The sequence below is a fragment of the Callithrix jacchus genome, chromosome 9 (genome assembly GCF_049354715.1).
Source record: "Callithrix jacchus isolate 240 chromosome 9, calJac240_pri, whole genome shotgun sequence".
Classification (NCBI taxonomy): domain Eukaryota; kingdom Metazoa; phylum Chordata; class Mammalia; order Primates; family Cebidae; genus Callithrix; species Callithrix jacchus.
This window is the reverse complement of record NC_133510.1, coordinates 2,958,054-2,975,091: the sequence shown is the minus strand read 5'-3', so window position 1 is coordinate 2,975,091 and position 17,038 is coordinate 2,958,054. Positions and strand designations below refer to the sequence as shown.

General features: G+C 37.3%; 1 protein-coding gene and 1 pseudogene across 1 annotated transcript in view; one reads left to right on the top strand and one right to left on the bottom strand.

Moving 5' to 3' along the window:
• PDE3A (phosphodiesterase 3A) overlaps positions 1-17,038 on the top strand; it is a 337,466-nt gene that overhangs the window by 98,144 nt on the left and 222,284 nt on the right. The gene's annotated exons all lie outside the window — the stretch shown is intronic.
• LOC118144230 (ubiquitin-conjugating enzyme E2 L3 pseudogene) lies at positions 648-15,650 on the bottom strand (annotated as a pseudogene).

Sequence of the window (17,038 nt, the reverse complement as noted above, 5' to 3'; positions counted from 1 at the left end):
TGACCAGGACTCTCCCTGCATTGTAAAAGAGGTTTTGTTACAAAAGATTCAGTTAATCTCTTTAAATGGAATTTATTCTGGTTTCCAACTTCCTCCATTAAAGTGCAGTAATCCTTCTTAACATATGTGTTTATCACCTGATAAACAACTGGATTGCTAAGTCTGTAAAAGCTGCTTTATAAAGTAGCTAAAAAGTTTTCTTGCATAGCACCCAATGCGATTTAGCCATTTCAACATTGTATTTTATTAAAAGCACAGTCCAGACCTGAATAGTGAAAAGATTTTCTACTCAAAATTTCCCCTAAGAAGAGAAGATTGGGATATAGAGGAATCATCTTTTCTCCTAATGACTCTACCTTTTGATGAAGTAATAATCTGTGTTATTCCAGGTCTTTTATTTTAGACAAAACTTAATCCATTTTCATAGTTACTTTAGAAAATAAAATTTTATGGGGCAAATTGTAGCAAAATTAAAACACGACATTTTTCTTTTTCCAATCAGAGTGTTTCATTTACAAACATTGCCATTTATTTTTTTATTTTTTAGAACATTTAAAATTTTTAATCCTTTCTTTACAGGTTGCCTAGATCACTTTTGATTGAGAAAACTGTAGAAAGTTAGTAACTGCCAAAATGAATGCCAGGTGGTGGCATGTGTAAGTTTCCACAGAGTCCTGCTTTGAGGGGTGTCCAAATGCACTTTCCCAGGGTCTCTGCTCACAGTTGCTGGAACCACTTTTGGCAGACTTTAGTCCACAGGTCGGTTTTCCCCATATTTCTCTACAAACACCTCAGTATTCTTGAGGAATGTTTTACTGTCCTTAAACTATTCTTCAGCTAGGTCAGCCTGCAGCAGGTGCTCAGGCTGGGGGTCGTTCACCACTGCCATGAGGGATTGCATTACTTGTTCAGCTTTGGTTGCTAGCTTCCAGTTTTCGGCACTAATTACTGACAGACAGACCTGCCCCTTTTCAGCATCGACCTTTGGGTGACAGATCTTTGTTTTAAATGAGATCTTCGGTGGTTTGAATGGGTACTCTGCTGGGAAGTTGATTTCTATTCTGAGGCTCCCCTATCATACGGAGGGTTGTCAGGATCAGTAAGCCCTTGCCAAGTCAATACATTAGTTTCATCAACCTGGATGTTATGGAAGGTTTTCATTCCACATTTGTGGGTTTATTCGATGTCCTTCGTCAGCCTCCTGCTGGCCCCATCTTGGATTTTGTGTTGCTCCTTTCCCAGAATGCATTGTGGCGTAACATTGCCATTTACTGTGGTTTATTTTGTTGAGCTTGATGCTTTGTTACTTAATAATTATCTATCGAGTGCTTACTACACTTGTCTCGTTTCCAAAAATTATAAGGTTTATGCTGAACACGGAGGACACAGTAGTGAATGAGACCTAGTCCCTGCCATCCAGGGGCCAGTAAGTCACAGATGTGAGTTAGCCCTTTCCCCCGACTTTTGAGATTCCAATTTCAAAGGGGTTGTCAAAGAGGCAGTGCCATATTCGTGAACTTTTAGCCAACTAGATTAAAAATAAATTTTCACATATTTCTATTGAGTCCGCTGGACACCAATATACTTTAATAATTGTGTTTAAAATAGAAAACTGCTTCAGTTTGAAGCTGTCTTTTATTTGAGAAAAGTGAAAAACAGATTCATGGATTATTATAAAAGATGAGCAAGTTTGATGCCTGAAATGGACGGTGCTCCTTTACATGTTATTTTGACATTTGAGAGAATGCTCTTCCAATGCAGAATTGGCTCCAGGCGTTAGAAGGAGTAGTTCAGGTTGTTTTCAACCAAGAGTCATCTAGAATTTGGCTGCATCCTGGTATATCAAAGATGCTGTCTAGGAATGTGCTTATATTTTGATGAGTAATGTGTTTTTGTTTTTGTCAGACGGAGTTTCGCTCTTGTTACCCAGGCTGGAGTGCAATGGTGCGATCTCGGCTCACCGCAACCTCCATCTCCTGGGTTCAGGCAATTCTCCTGCCTCAGCCTCCTGAGTAGCTGGGATTACAGGCACGCACCACCATGCCCAGCTGATTTTTTGTATTTTTAGTATAGACGGGGTTTCACCATGTTGACCAGGATGGTCTCGATCTGTTGACCTCGTGATCCACCCGCCTCGGCCTCCCAAAGTGCTGGGATTCCAGGCTTGAGTCACCGCGCCCGACCGAGTAATGTGTTTTTATAACAAATGAAGATACATGTCAGAATGTTGAGCTGCTCAGGTCTCAGTAGGGGATTTGAAGAATAGCATAACGGCCAGTGGGTGCTAAACAAAAATTGGGTTTACTTGGGTACATGAGAACTCTTTCAGCCAACTAGGTCAAAGTAAATTTTCACATATTTCAGTTGAGCCCACTGGAGACCAATATACTTTAATAATTGTGTTTAAAATAGAAAACTGCTTCAGTTTGAAGCTGTCTTTTATTTGAGAAAAGTGAAAAAGAGATTCATGGATTATTATAAAAGATGAACAAGTGTGATGCCTAAAATGGACGGTGCTCCTTTACATGTTATTGGAACATGTAACATACATTTACCTAGTTGGCCTTCTGACTTGGTCTGAGAACTTGTTCAAGTTTCTAACTCCAGCCGAATCACAGTGGAGGTGAACAAGTGAAGAAGCTCAGTTGCTGCAGAAAGTGCTTGCAGTTTCAGTGTTACAAAGCTCACTGTTTAAATCTAGTAGTTACCTTTTAATCCCTCCAGGTATGTCAGCAAATTTCTAGTATTTGGACATGCGCCTTGGTCACTTGAAAAAGGCTGTGGAAGATATGAATCATAATAAAATGTCAGGTATTTAAGAATCTGGTTCAAACTTCCAAATAAGGCTTGTTTCAGACCTCAGTGTATTAACAGTTTTCCTAAATATTCAGTGGTCTTTCTTTCCTTTTATTTATTTATTTTTGAGGGTCTTGCTCTGTTGCCCAGGCTGGAGTGCAGTGGCACCATCTCAGCTCACTGCAAACTCTGCCTCCCAGGTTCAAGCGATTCTCCTGCCTCAGCCTCCTGAGTAGCTGGGATTACAGGTGTGTGCCACCACGCCTGGCTAATGTTTGTATTTTCAGTGGACATAGGATTTTGCCATATTGGCCAGGCTGGTCTTAAACTCCTGGCCTCAAGTGATCGCCCACCCTGGCCTCCCAGGTCTCAAGTGATGTTCCCGCCTTGGCCTCCCAAAGTGCTGGGATTACAGGCTTGAGCAGCTGCACCCAGCCTCATTCACTTAGGGTTTTTAATTTTGTTATGGGAGAAAGGACCAGTGACCTTTTTGAATGTGAGAAGGAACCCAAAGCAAAAGGCAATTAATTTCCTTTCCTTTAATTCTGCCACGTTACATGGCACCCCCGTATCTAGAATTTTCTCTTGTGTGAGATAAATGCATTGGACTTCCTTTGGAAAGAGTCGGGTTTTATATTCATTCAGAAATATCTGTGCCTATAATGTGGTCGCAGTTGTACATGACACACAGCTGTTTATTTAACTGTGTTTCACCCTTTCGTCTTGTGTGGGATGCTCACACTTAACTACTCAACATTTCTCTTTGTTGAGTAGTTTAGCCCTGACTCACTAGCTCTTCATCTGGTCAATCTGCCTTGTTTTTGTACCTGAACCATATCTCTCATCACCTGACCAACATGCTCTGGCTCCACAGGTCTCAGCTTAGAAGTTACTTCATGGAATGCTCTCCTGAACAAGGCTTTCCATATTCCCAAAGCGAGTACTTAGTCCCGGTAAATATTAGTGCTCCCGAATCATGGTGTTCCTCTGCATGCATCAGACTAGTTCTCACGGGTTCATATAGCCCGATGTGTGCAGATACAAGATTAGTCTCTTTCTGTTCTTGTTCTTAGTGCCTGATTTAGCACGTGGGTCGTAGCAATCATGCCTCATGAGTGTAATTGAAACAAAATAATTTTTTTTAGAATTTGGAAGTCATTTGTCTCAATGTGTATTTCCCCCCCCTTTCTGGTCATCAGCATTAGAACTGAAGTCATCTTCAGTATCGATCTCTCCCTCATCCATTCATTAAGTCATTCACAAAATGTTGACAGTTTTTCTTTGTATCGTGTCTCTAAATGGTCATCCTCTTCTCCTTTTTCAGATTAACATTCTTGTTTTCTTTACCTGTTGGTAAAACAAGTTTGGGAAATGCTAGTTAAGCAGTTAATGATTTAGTTTTCACAGGACTTGACAAAACCTCTAATGAAGGGAAGAACATCGTACATTTTGACAGAAGGAATGCAGGATAGAACATGTGCTGTATTTGTTTGATCAGAGAAGCTTTTTTCCATCTCAGGGAATCTTATGTGGTTAATGATCTGCAAAACCCACCTGGGGAAATGCTGGCAGAATTGTGCCGCAGTCACCCTCTCCTCATGGGCTGTGGTTCATTTGGCTTTAACTTAATGATAGACGTCAGCTACAGACAGAAAACACATGGAAGGGAAGCATGCCTGACACTGGATGACTTCTGACCCTTGCACTCTTTTGATAGCTCAGACCATGTTACCTTGGTTAGGTGAAGGGGCCCCAGGTAGGGAATTAGGCACCTTATTCACCTGCTCAAGACACTGCTAATTCTTCTTGCTGTACTTCCTCGATGCTGTCTTGGCAAGATTTAAAATGTTTTTAGCCTCTGTCTTTAGGTACCTTCAGAAAGAATGCCATTTAATGTCTGCCTACGGCACTGTTTTGAATCTGCAGATGCAAGGGATTTAAAAGCCAACCACGGTGAAGTTAGGTTTTTATTTCCCAGATTGACGATGACTGGTTTGGGATGACAGACCTGATCATGTCGTTTGCTGAGATGCCGGTGTATGGCATCTCAGCAATGGAAAAGAGCAATGGAAAGAGAGAACCGTGATTTGCCAGGAGTACCTAAGAACTAAGCAAAACAGAAAGTTCAATTTTTGGTTAAAGGAGCCAGAGAGGAAAAGCCTGTAAAAAGTTAGATACTTTTTTGTCCCTGTTTTGAATATAATTAGGGATTATGTCTGGGAAATCGTGTTGTTGACGCATTGATAATCCCGTTAGATTTTTCCAGTTGCTCAGATTTTCGAGTCCTCCTTCCTCAGCTCTGTTTCTCTTATGACTCGCATTTGATCTCTCTCATTCCACCTGACTTTAAAGTATCTAGAGTCTCAGCATTTAACTGTCCACCCAGCTACCATCATCTGTGGCCCGCATTCTCTGTTGCCTGCTTTCCCTCTTGCCTCCTAGTTTACCCATCACACAGCAGCAGGACTCATCCTTTGAAAGGTGGAGCACACCATGTCTTCTCTGCAGTCCTGCAGTCGCGTCGCCTCTCATTTAGAATAAAATGTGACATTGTTCACCCAGGAAATGAGCTCAGCCATCACGTGTGTCGTGTGGCATCTCTAAACTCATGTTCTAACACTTTCCCCATCACTCCAGTCACATCAGCTCCTGGCTCTCCCGTGAACCTGCTAAGCAGATCTTTACCTTGGATTTCTGACTCCTGCTGTTTCCTCTGCCCGGAATGTACTTTTTTCAATGTACACATAGATTATCTTTTCATTTCCTTGCCTGTGCTCCAGTTTTCCTCATGAATAGTCTTCCCGTATTACTTGATTGAAAACAATTTGTACACACTTATCCTCCCCACTCTATCTTTACCTAACCGTAGTTCTCTGCATTGTTTGTATCAGCAGCTGACATCTTATTTTATGACATCTTATTTTCAATGACTATACATGTGCATGTTTCTTTATGACAGAACAATTTATATACATTCTTTAACTCAAACAATTTATATAGATTCTTTAACTCAAATGTAAGCGCAGTCAGAGCAGGGCTTCGTTTGCTTGCTTATTTATTTATTAACTTTTAAGTTCAGGGGTACATGCACAGATTAGATATGTAAGTATGCTCAGGTCACAAGGGTTTTTTATACAGATTATTTAGTCACTTAGGTATTGAGCCTTGCACCCATTATTTATTTTTTCTGATCCTCACCTTTCCCCCATCCTCCACCCTCCAATAGACCCCAGTGTCTGTTGTTCCCGTCTATGTGTGCGTGTGTTCTCATCATTTAGCTCCCACTTAGAAGTGAGAACATGTGGTATTTGGTTTTCTGTTTCTATGTTAGTTTGCTAAGGATAATGGCCTCCAGCTCCATCCATCTTCCTGCACAGGACACGGTCTCATTTTTCATGACTGCATAGTATTCCATGGTGTGTATGTACCACATTTTCTTTATCCAGTCTACCATTGATGGGCATTTAGGTTGATTCCATGTCTTTGCTATTGTGAATAGTGTTGCAATGACCGTACGTGAAAATGTTTCTTTATGACAGAACAATTTATATTCCTTTGGGTATATAGCCAGTAATGGGATTTCTGGGTTGAATGGTAGTTCTGTTTTCAGCTCTTTGAAGAATCACCACACTGCTTTCTACAGTGGCTGAACTAATTTACAGAATGGGAGAACTAACAGTGGATAAATGTTCCTTTTTCTCCACAGCCTCGCCAGCTTCTGTTGCTTTTTGACTTTCATAATAGTCATTCTGATTAGTGTGAGATGGTATCTCATTGTTGTTTTGATTTTCATCTCTCTCATGATCAGTCATGTTGAGCTTTTTTTTTTTCATATGCTTGTTGGCCCCATGTATGTCTTCTTTTGAAAGTATTTGTTGATGTCCTTTGCCCACTTATAAATGGGGTTGTTTGCTTTTTTCCTGTGAATTTAAGCTCCTTACCGATGCTGGATATTAGACCTTTCTCTGATGCATAGCTTGCAGAAACGTTCTCCCGTTTTGTAGACTGTCTCTTTACTCTGTTGATAGCTTCTTTTCTGGGCAGAGCCCTTTAATTAGATTTCATTGGCTTTATGTTACTCATTGCTAAAGAATAGTGCTGGTAACAGGATTCTGGCATGGAGTGAGCAGGCACCAGATGCTTGCAAAATAAATTAAGATTAAAGAATGTGTGAGCAAGCCCTCTTGTTTGTTATGGAATTCTGTATTTACTAAGAAATGGTAGGCTACTTTTCAACAAATCCCTGTCATGTCTCTATGTTTGTTCTAAAATTTGTAAGTTTTCTAACTATAAGCATATAGGTAAACATCATAGTAATTGCTCCTCTCCTGTTTCTCTCCTTTTCTCTTGTAGCATGATGCCAGGTGAGTATTTAAAAACTTTGAAAGGGTTGGGAAGGGTCTAAGAGGTAGATAGTGGAATAATCCATCCAGATACGTCTTCTTGGGTCTACCTGAACACATTTAGGGACTGCTACTGTGTGATGTATCTAAAGCTTTCCTCCATCAGACTGTTTATCCCTGGAACATTTTATCGATGTAACATATTAATGATAAATTGGCATTTGACCACAATATATGGCATTTTTCCTTGGTAAGAGAAATACATGAAAAAAATGTTAAAATTTATGGGAGTGCTAAAAATGAACAGATGGTAAATATTTAAATATTTATATCCAGGACATCTTGATGACCTATAGGTTCCCTCATGAAGGGGTCATCATCTGTAGCAGCATTCCTTCAATGAGGAGAGAGATTACATATTTTAGAATCTTTAGAGAGAATCGGAGGCATTTACTATGTTTTGCTTTAAATAAGTTTGCTGAGTGACAAGAATAAGTGATACAACTTAACTTTGCTAAAATACTAAGCAGGTAGAATTTTAAAATCTGAATTTTGTGATATGTTCCCTAGGAGTTAGTTTGCTATGTAATGCATTACACCACCAAAGAGATACTATACAAACACATTTGGGGAGAATTTAATAAAATAAGTATTAGTATTTCACATTCAAACCATAAAGTTGGTTTCTTAGGAAATTATATGCCCCAGTATTGATGAAAATATGCATCCCTCGGAATTGCAGCATGAACCAAACCTCATATAACCGATAAAATCCATAGCTCCAAAGCAAAACCAACTTACAATAACAGGCCAGCATTGCAGTAATTAAAAACTTGACCAACTTTGTCCCATATTCTAGCTATATTAATGCTGTAATAAAGAATTAACAACAAAAAAATTTGCTGGAAATGCAATTATGTTTATGTGTGTCCATGGGGAGAGTTCCCAAGCATTACATGGGGGTGCAACTAGTGATTCGGTTATTTCAGTTTATTAGAAGTTTAATAATCCCTGTAGCTCCCTTGTACCTTTAAAAATAGTACTTAATGACAGCTAAAAGAATGAAAGTTATGGACTTACCCACAGGAATCAAGCAAAGGGCTCATGCTTTTGGATGAGTTCGCCAGCTGGGGACCATTCTGAGAATAACTCTTAGCCTAAACATGGAGATGCTTTTTTCAAATAACCTTAGTTTTGCTTTCTCTTCCTTGGCTGAGGTATGCTAAAGCCTCCTTCCAGGAAATCCCTTTAATCCCATTTTATACAGTCAAATCAATGACTTCATTATCAGAAATGCATCTATTTCCAACAAAAACCAAAACCTCACAAAACAAACAAAACCTGACAATTCACATAACAAGAAAATTTAAATCAAAATCTGAGAAAAGACGTTGAGTGGTGAAGAAATTCCTTTCTTCTCGTGTGAACTGATGTCTCTTGCTTGAACTCACTTGATTAAAAAAAAAAAAAGAAAAATTCCTTTCTAGTGGCAGAAGTTGCGGTGAGCAGAGATCGCGACATTGCACAAGAGCCTGGGTAACAACAGCGAAACTCTGTCTCAAAAAAAAAAAAAGAAATTTGTTTCTAGTATGGAATATACAACAGGAAAAATATTCTGTTTTCTAATTCTTATCAGGGAAAGTTTGCTCTTTATTATTATTCTATTTGTTCTACATTATTCTAAATTTTCTATTTTTTTCATTTAGTTTTGCTTTTCATATTAACATTGCTACACTGAGACGCTAAATTTATATGAGTAGCTTAGATTTTCATAGGAATCCCAATAGTATTATACTTGTAGTATTTGGCTTGTGGATAAAACGAGGTGCATATGAAGTAAAATTTCTTCATATACATGCATATAACACATATACAAATACTTGCATATATGTACAACTTCATTCATGTTTTATTTATCCTTATACAAAATATTTTAACTGGAATTCTATATACACTTATGTAACTGGAATTCTATATAACTTATTATATAATGTTAGTGGTTGACCCAAAATAGAATACAGATTTCCTTAAGTTTTAATGAAACCAGAATAGAAAAGGGCATAATGTCTCTATTCAAAGTAAGGGTTAATCTACTTTTGGTAGGTTGAAAGTAGAACATTTTCTTATCTGAGTTATTATATCTGTTAAAAAATAACTTGAAACATAATTAAATATGTCATAGTTGGTTTATGGCAATGCTGTAAAAATGTTTTTAAAAAGAACTTCTGAACTATGCCCTGATTAAATTAATAAACATGTCACATAGATTGCCATTTAGAAGGGTTATTTTATTTCCCTAAAATTGCTGCATTTCGAGCCTGTCTTCTCAGTAAGTTTTAACAATGTTGTTTATATAGTTAGATAATGTGATTATTTTAGTGATTCCTTTAGATACTAACTTTACTAACTGGGAGATATGATCATTGACATTTTTGTCTTCAAAAATATTTCCAGATTTTTTTTCTTCCGGATTTCAGGAGTTTGAACAGTTTATATACCAGTGAATGTTCGTTATTTTATATAAGTTCATCTTCACCTGGATGTGTTTTATTATTATTATTATTATTATTTTGAGACGGAGTTTCGCTCTTGTTACCCAGGCTGGAGTGCAATGGCGCAGTCACGGCTCACCACAACCTCCGCCTCCTGGGTTCAGGCAATTCTCCTGCCTCAGCCTCCCGAGTAGCTGGGATTACAGGCACGCGCCACCATGCCCAGCTAATTTTTTTTTTTTTTTTTTTTTTTTTTTTTTGTATTTTTAGTAGAGACGGGGATTCACCATGTTGACCAGGATGGTCTCGATCTCCTGACCTCGTGATCCACCCGCCTCGGCCTCCCAAAGTGCTGGGATTACAGGCTTGAGCCACCGCGCGCAGCCTGGATGTGTTTATTATGGATAAAGCAGCTGTCCTGTTTATTGCAAAAGTACAAAGAACAGTGCTTGTTGCCTTTTCAGCTTTGCCTCAAGGTTGTTAATGTGTTTTCTGAAAATCCCGCTGTTGATCGCCTCAGATGTGCCTCTACAATTCCCATTTCTGTCTAGTTCGTTTGTTGCCACTATTTCCTTTGTTTTTCAAGAACAGTCCTTTTACTTATCCTGAGTTTTATTGAGGTATATAAATATTAAACTTTCCAAAAAGATTTGGGATGAATGTATAATGCGAGGCAAATCTTTTTGTGTCGGTTTAAGAGTGTGCTGGCTTAAGTTTGGAAACAGCATCTGGTCAGTAGTTCTCTTCCACCTTCTTACTAATGTGCCCTTAGAAACACAGGAAAAAATACATACAGAAAACCGTGGTGACGTTCAACCTACTGCCTGTGTGGGAGGAGTTTTCACTTACTATAAGCGGATAAAACTGGAAAGAATCCCATTCTTGTCTGCCTATCTACTGTCAGACAGGTAGAGCAACACCTAGGGGCTTTCCCTACTGTCAGTTTTGCTCTTCTTGTCTGACATAGGTAGGAAGACAAGCTGCCCTTCCTACGATTCAGAAACATAGAGCTATGCCAGCAAAAAGCAAAGACACACGTTAGGATACTGTCCGTGGATATAGCCTTTGAGGCCATTAGACTGTTGTCTACACTACATTATATAGCCACCATTAACATGGTGTTTGCTATGGCTCACAGTGATTAAAAAATGCTTATGATAAAACCTTAAGGGGAAAAATTTGAATTTATACAAAAAGAGTATGTAAGGCTATAAAAATATATAAATAAAAGTGCGTAGGTATAAGGGTGATGGAAATATGTCAAATGTTAACAGTGCTTTCTTATGAGATGGAGAAATTATGGGTGACTTTTCCTTCCCAGTTTAGTGATTCTTTGTACTTCTAAAAATTTGTACAGTACACATCTGTTATTTGTAATTTTGTATGTTGAGTATGTATCAAGTTGCATTTAAAAGGAAAGAATGGGTGGAAAATATAAGACTTTTTCTAAATACTTTTTAATATCTGTAATTTCTTTAACCATCCTGGAAGATACACTTTTATTGCTATTTTACAATTATGACTAGAATAGTTGTGAAATCTTTCCAAACCCTGTGGGCCTTCTTCTATACCTTGTTACAAACAGAAAATCATCCTTATGGAAAGCAAAGACAGAAAATATATTAAATAAGTATACAAAATATAAATAAGTATATGTTATTTGTACAGAGTAAAAATTGTATAGGCATTTTTGAAGTTACTAGCATAATTTCTATCTTTTTAAATTTACATATAACTTTTAGTGCGTTCGTTACTAATAATATATGAAGAAAAAATAATGTATAATTTGACCATCAAGAGATTGTTTTACATCGTATAGCATGCTCTTCATATTTTAGTGTATATACCTTCATACATATAGATTCAAAAGTTTCATAGCATTAATCTGAAATATATGCTTAAAACTTTTCAATATAGTACCACTAATGATAAGAAGATGACATACTTACGAATTATATTGGTTTTATTGTGGATCCGTAGTGCCCAGTCAGAAAATCAGAACCTACTCTAACATAAGCAGTAAGACATTGAATCAAAGCAAAGACAGTAACAGAAGGACTGGAGGCACAAAAGAGAGAAAGGGCTGTTTTCCAAATATCAGAATGCTGTTACCACCCAAGGCTGGAGGCCAGGAAATTGTGTTTGATGCTGAATTGCAGGAGACGCTGGTGCTTTTGCTGCGATCTCACAACAGCATCGTGCCATTGTGGCACAGCAGCCTCCTAGGAGCCAGTACTGCTAATATCTGTGAAACTACCAAGCTGGATACCATAGTTACCTACAGTGGTTCTCAGTAGCCCTCTGCTGCTGTTGCCTCAGCAGAAAAAAATAACCTATACTTCCTATCACCTTCAAATCTCTAATCATTGCGTCCCATTGGCAGGACCTGACAAGAAGCCAGCTGGCTAAGCATTAAGGAAAATGTAGTTTAGAGCCTTCCTGCCCCCTGTGAATCAGAAAGATGGGGTTGCCGCTGATGGCCAACAACAAGTTTTCACACATGTATTCATTAATTCATTTTAGTAATTTTCTTCTTTCATACTACTTGTTTTAATAACCAACCTTCAAGTGAATGATCAACAATAATGGCAATTCATTGGCTGAAAGCATATACTGTAATTTACTAAAAGCAAAATATCATTAGGAAATGAATAATTGGAGAAATAGGATGGTATCAGGAAAGATATATGTGCTTTTCTGAAGCATCTTATACATAGTTTATATAAAGAATGCAATACAAAAAATTAAAATCCAGATAAATCAAAACTTTAAACTTTTGGAACAATATGAGAATTGTATATGGTAATGGCAGGGTAGAATTCTAACTGATTAGTTTGAACAAAGGCAATACTACTTTTTAATTATGGAAAATAAACTTAGTAATCTTCTCAAGATTATTAGCAATTCTTACTTAAAATGTTTGCATCTGAAAAGATGGCTTCAGCCTCATTATTTTAAAGCCTGTGTGGTTCATCAGTTTAAGTAGGGAAGTGGGACTTGGCAATCTCAGAGGAGTTCTGTAGCCTCCAGGCCCCGGCTCCCCACCCCTCCATGGTTCACTACTGCCATTCACAGAAGCAAACACTACCTTCCCTCAGTCATTCAGATCATGGGTGAATGCCATTCTGTGTGTAGCTTAACCACCGTCATTCTTGATAAAATACAACTTTTTACTTGAGTAATGCATACCTAGTATAATAGTCTACAGTATTTCTTGAAATATAGAGTCCATATCAGTGGTGGTGTAAAAGATTATTTTAGATACAAGCAGATAAGCTGGTAGATAATATTAAGTGTTTACTGAATTATTTGCTTTTCATTTCTACTCTAATATTTCTGAATTAGATAAGGGGAAGAGATCTCAACTTGGAGCTAGGATGCTTTTATGTCCCTCCAACCCTCACTGATCAACTTTGTAACAGAACAGGACTCGGGCTATGAGTGTTTGTCAGGAAAAAAGAGGATCTTGTGAGAATTGGAAGAGATGGCATTATCTTTCCTTGACTTTAGTTTATGGACACTTTGTACTTATATAAAGTATTACGGAGTTTCCATTTAAGTCATGATATAGAGTTTTAAAAAATAAATCCAACTGGAAACAGAATTTTACTTATAGAAGAACACTAAGTGTACAGTAATATGGGTGGTTGGTCCATAACGTGGTAGAATCACCAAGGTGATTGCTATGTGAATATTTGAAATTTTGGAAGCAGTAATATATATAGCACATTTGCTTCTATCTTTTTCTTCTTTAATTTTCAATAAGGATATAATACAGAACTATATACTTATCTGGAAAAACCAGATAATCATTTATCTACTTCTTTCTCTAAATAATATATATTAACTTTTGGGCTCAACCCAGTAACTAAAAGGGATGATGGTGATGATGATTATTATTGATTATTGTTTTCTTAAAAATGTATCAAAATACTCTTACAGAAAATTGTAATGAACTTTTTTCCAGTTGATTTACCAAGTGCATAAGAAATAGTTATCAGTAAAAATGCCAATGTACACATTTACAATAGCCTATCTTTTCCCCAAAATGGCATATTACTATCTATCTGCAATGCATCAGAATATAAATAGTATTAGAAGACGTTTTAAAATATCGGTGAGAGTGGGGATGAAGGCAGACTAAAGGAAGGAAAAGAGATGAAGTGACGAAGCACTTTTCTCGCCACCTCCTCGCTGTGTGTGTCTACTCTGGATGCTACTCACATGTAGCCAGAGTCGGCACCACCAGAGTTATTACTAATCTTGGATCACACATCCAACTTTTAATTTTAGGTTGAAAATATGAGAAAAGTGTTCTTATCATTGACAAGTAATTAACCCCAGAATTTTTCCAAATCAGTTTCGAATATCGGGAAGATTGAACATTGAACAACTAGAGGCCAGGTGCAATGGCTCATGCCTGTAATCCCAGCACTTTGGGAGGCTGAGCTGGGCAGATCACTTGAGGTCAGCAGTTCAAGACCAGCCTGGCCACCATGGCAAAATTCTGCCTCTACTAAAAATATGAAAATCAGCCGGGCCTGGTGGCACCTGTAGTCTCAGCCTCTCAGAAGGCAGGACAATTGCTTGAACTTGGGAGGCGGAGGTTTCAGTGAGCTGAGATGGCACTACTGTACTCCAGCTTGGACCACAGAGAAAGACTCCATCTAAAAAAAAAAAATAGAACTACTTTTTGGTTGGTTGTGAAGATTAGGGTCAGTAATAAGCCCCTTTTAATAATTGTATTTTTCTTCTCAGAGTTGCCATATGTATTATTCTGATTTGTTTTCTTCTAATTTAAATTTTAGTTTGAGTTTTAAAAGTGTTATTTTCATTGTCTAAAGTTTCCTTTTATTCTTTATTTCTCTAAACATTTGCTTCAAGCTTTCATGCAGTTTGGTATTACATTTAGTTAAAACCTCTTGTAAAATATCAACATACTTTAACAAAGTAAAATCTATACTTTTTTTTTTTGGTCAGACAGTATCTCACTCTGTCACTTAGGCTGGAGTATAGTGGCAAGATCATGGGTCACTGTGGCCTTGAACTTCCAGCCTCAAGGGATCCTCCTACTTCAGCTTCCTGAGTAGCTGAAGCCACAGGTGCAATACCACCATGCCAGGCTAATTTTTTATTTTTTGTAGAGATGGGGTATCCCTATGTTGCCCAGGCTGGTCTCAAACTCCAGGCCCCAAGCAATCCTCTTGTCTCAGCCTCCCAGATTGCTGGGATTACAGGCATGAGCCACTGCACCTGGCAAATCTATACTCTTGATTATGCCCGTGATAAATTATCTCAATTATAGTATATCACCTGTGTCTATCTAATGAGAGGAATAATAAGAGTAGCGATTGCCACCAGTAAGACTTTTTGAAAATAAACATGAAAATAACTTACAGATATTGTAAGTTCCAGGTATCAAAACTGTTATAGTATGGAAAGAAATAGACTAGGAGTCAGAAGACTATTACCCCATCCTTGACAGAGCTGGAGATAAATATGTGATGTCTGTAAATCTCCATTTCTTTATCTATAAAGTGAAAGTAATTATCTTTTCTTTTTCTACCTCACTGCGTTTTTTCAATATTAATTATATTGACAAATAATTTGTATGTATTTTTCAAACTTTACATAATTATGTTATTCTTGTTATTTGTTGCTCAAATGTTAAATGCTATATGCCTAATATCTAAGCATGTGATTTATTCTTAGATGAAGAATCGTCTAAGCCTGTGGTAAATATGTCAAAAGGTACTATTTTGTTTATATCATAGCAAACAATCTCTAGATCTACAAGGATGTATAGTTAGAAATGCAAAGTATATTTTCTGAAGGATTACTGAATTTACGCTTTTTTTCATATTTCTTTCAGTACTCTCCCAATATATTTTTAAATATTACATTATCTACTTACAAAAGTAGTAGGTACCTGCTGCGGCAAAGGCAGAAAAGCGTCAAGAGGGGACAAAACATACTTAATTCCACTTCCAACGCCTGAGAACTTTTTAGATTTTGGCATACTTCGTTTTTGCATGTGTGTCTGTGTGTGTGTATGTATATGTGTGTGCATGTATGTATGTGTGTGCATGTGTGTATAGGTGTGTGCATGCATGTATATGTGTCTGCATGTATGTGTGTGCGTGTGTATGTGTGTGCATGTATGTATATGTGTGTATTGTGTGTGCATGTATGTGTGTGGGCATGTATGTGTGTATGTGTGCATGCGTGTGCATGTATGTATATGTGTGTGTGCATGTATGTATGTGTGCATGTATGTATGTGTGTGTGCATGTGTGTGTAGTTCTTATTATAGACTTTTACAAATGAAGACCATAAGGTATAAAGAATGTACACCTACTTTATAGTTGGATTTTTCACTTAATTTATTTCTTTATCCGGAAAGCAGAATCATTACAATTTGTTACTGCTTAGTTTAGGTTAATGATAATATTTACTAATGATACTATTAGGCTTACAGTTAATTTTATGTTGTAATCATCATTCTGCACTTGCCACTAGATGGCTCTGTTCTCAGAGTGACTGTTTTTCCAAAAGAAAAAGTGCCATGTATCATCGAAATGATGGGAAATCCTATTGCCCTTATTAGCATTATATTGAATGCACACAGATATAATTGCATAATAATTCAACAAAGTACACCTGTGATCATTTAAATGGTATTTCAAGAGATCCACAATTTAATATATCTTCTTCAAAATGAGGGTTATATGTACTTAGAAAGCAATATATTCACTTAACAAGGTCTGCTGCCACTTAGTAAATCGATATTAGATTTTTTTTCAGATCTTGCTTTTTATGTCTATAACTTTGATATTGAGTATGTTATTATTTTTCCCCATTGCTTGGCTAATTTTTATGATAATTACCTTTTCTGTACTTCATTGTGATGTCTGTCATTCTGTAGGCTCAAGAAATATATATAAGTAAGATTTATTTCTGGATGGTTATGATGGTAAGATGTTTTACCGTGAGCTGAATCATGATTCCTCTCAAAGCCAGTCTGGTTTTGGGTGGGCCCCTAAGCCCATACTAATTCCTATGACCAAAATTGTACAGTATGCAAATTTTCATTCTTGAAGACGGAGTGCAGGGCTACAAATTGCTGATCTGCGACTGAATAAAATGAGACATATGGGTACAGACATTAGTTTCTCATGTGCGAAGAAGTTCTGGTCTTTATTTATGCAAAGGTTTCTAGACATACCCAACTAGTTACCATCAAATTATATCTTATAGAGAGAAAAACAGTTATTTTAGGATAAACATTCTCACCACATGATGAACTGATAAAATGTCACCCTCTATTTATACCCCTAGCAAATCTCAGTATTATGAATTAAGAAGCAATTAGTTACATATGAGAATATAGAATTCTAAAAATGAAAT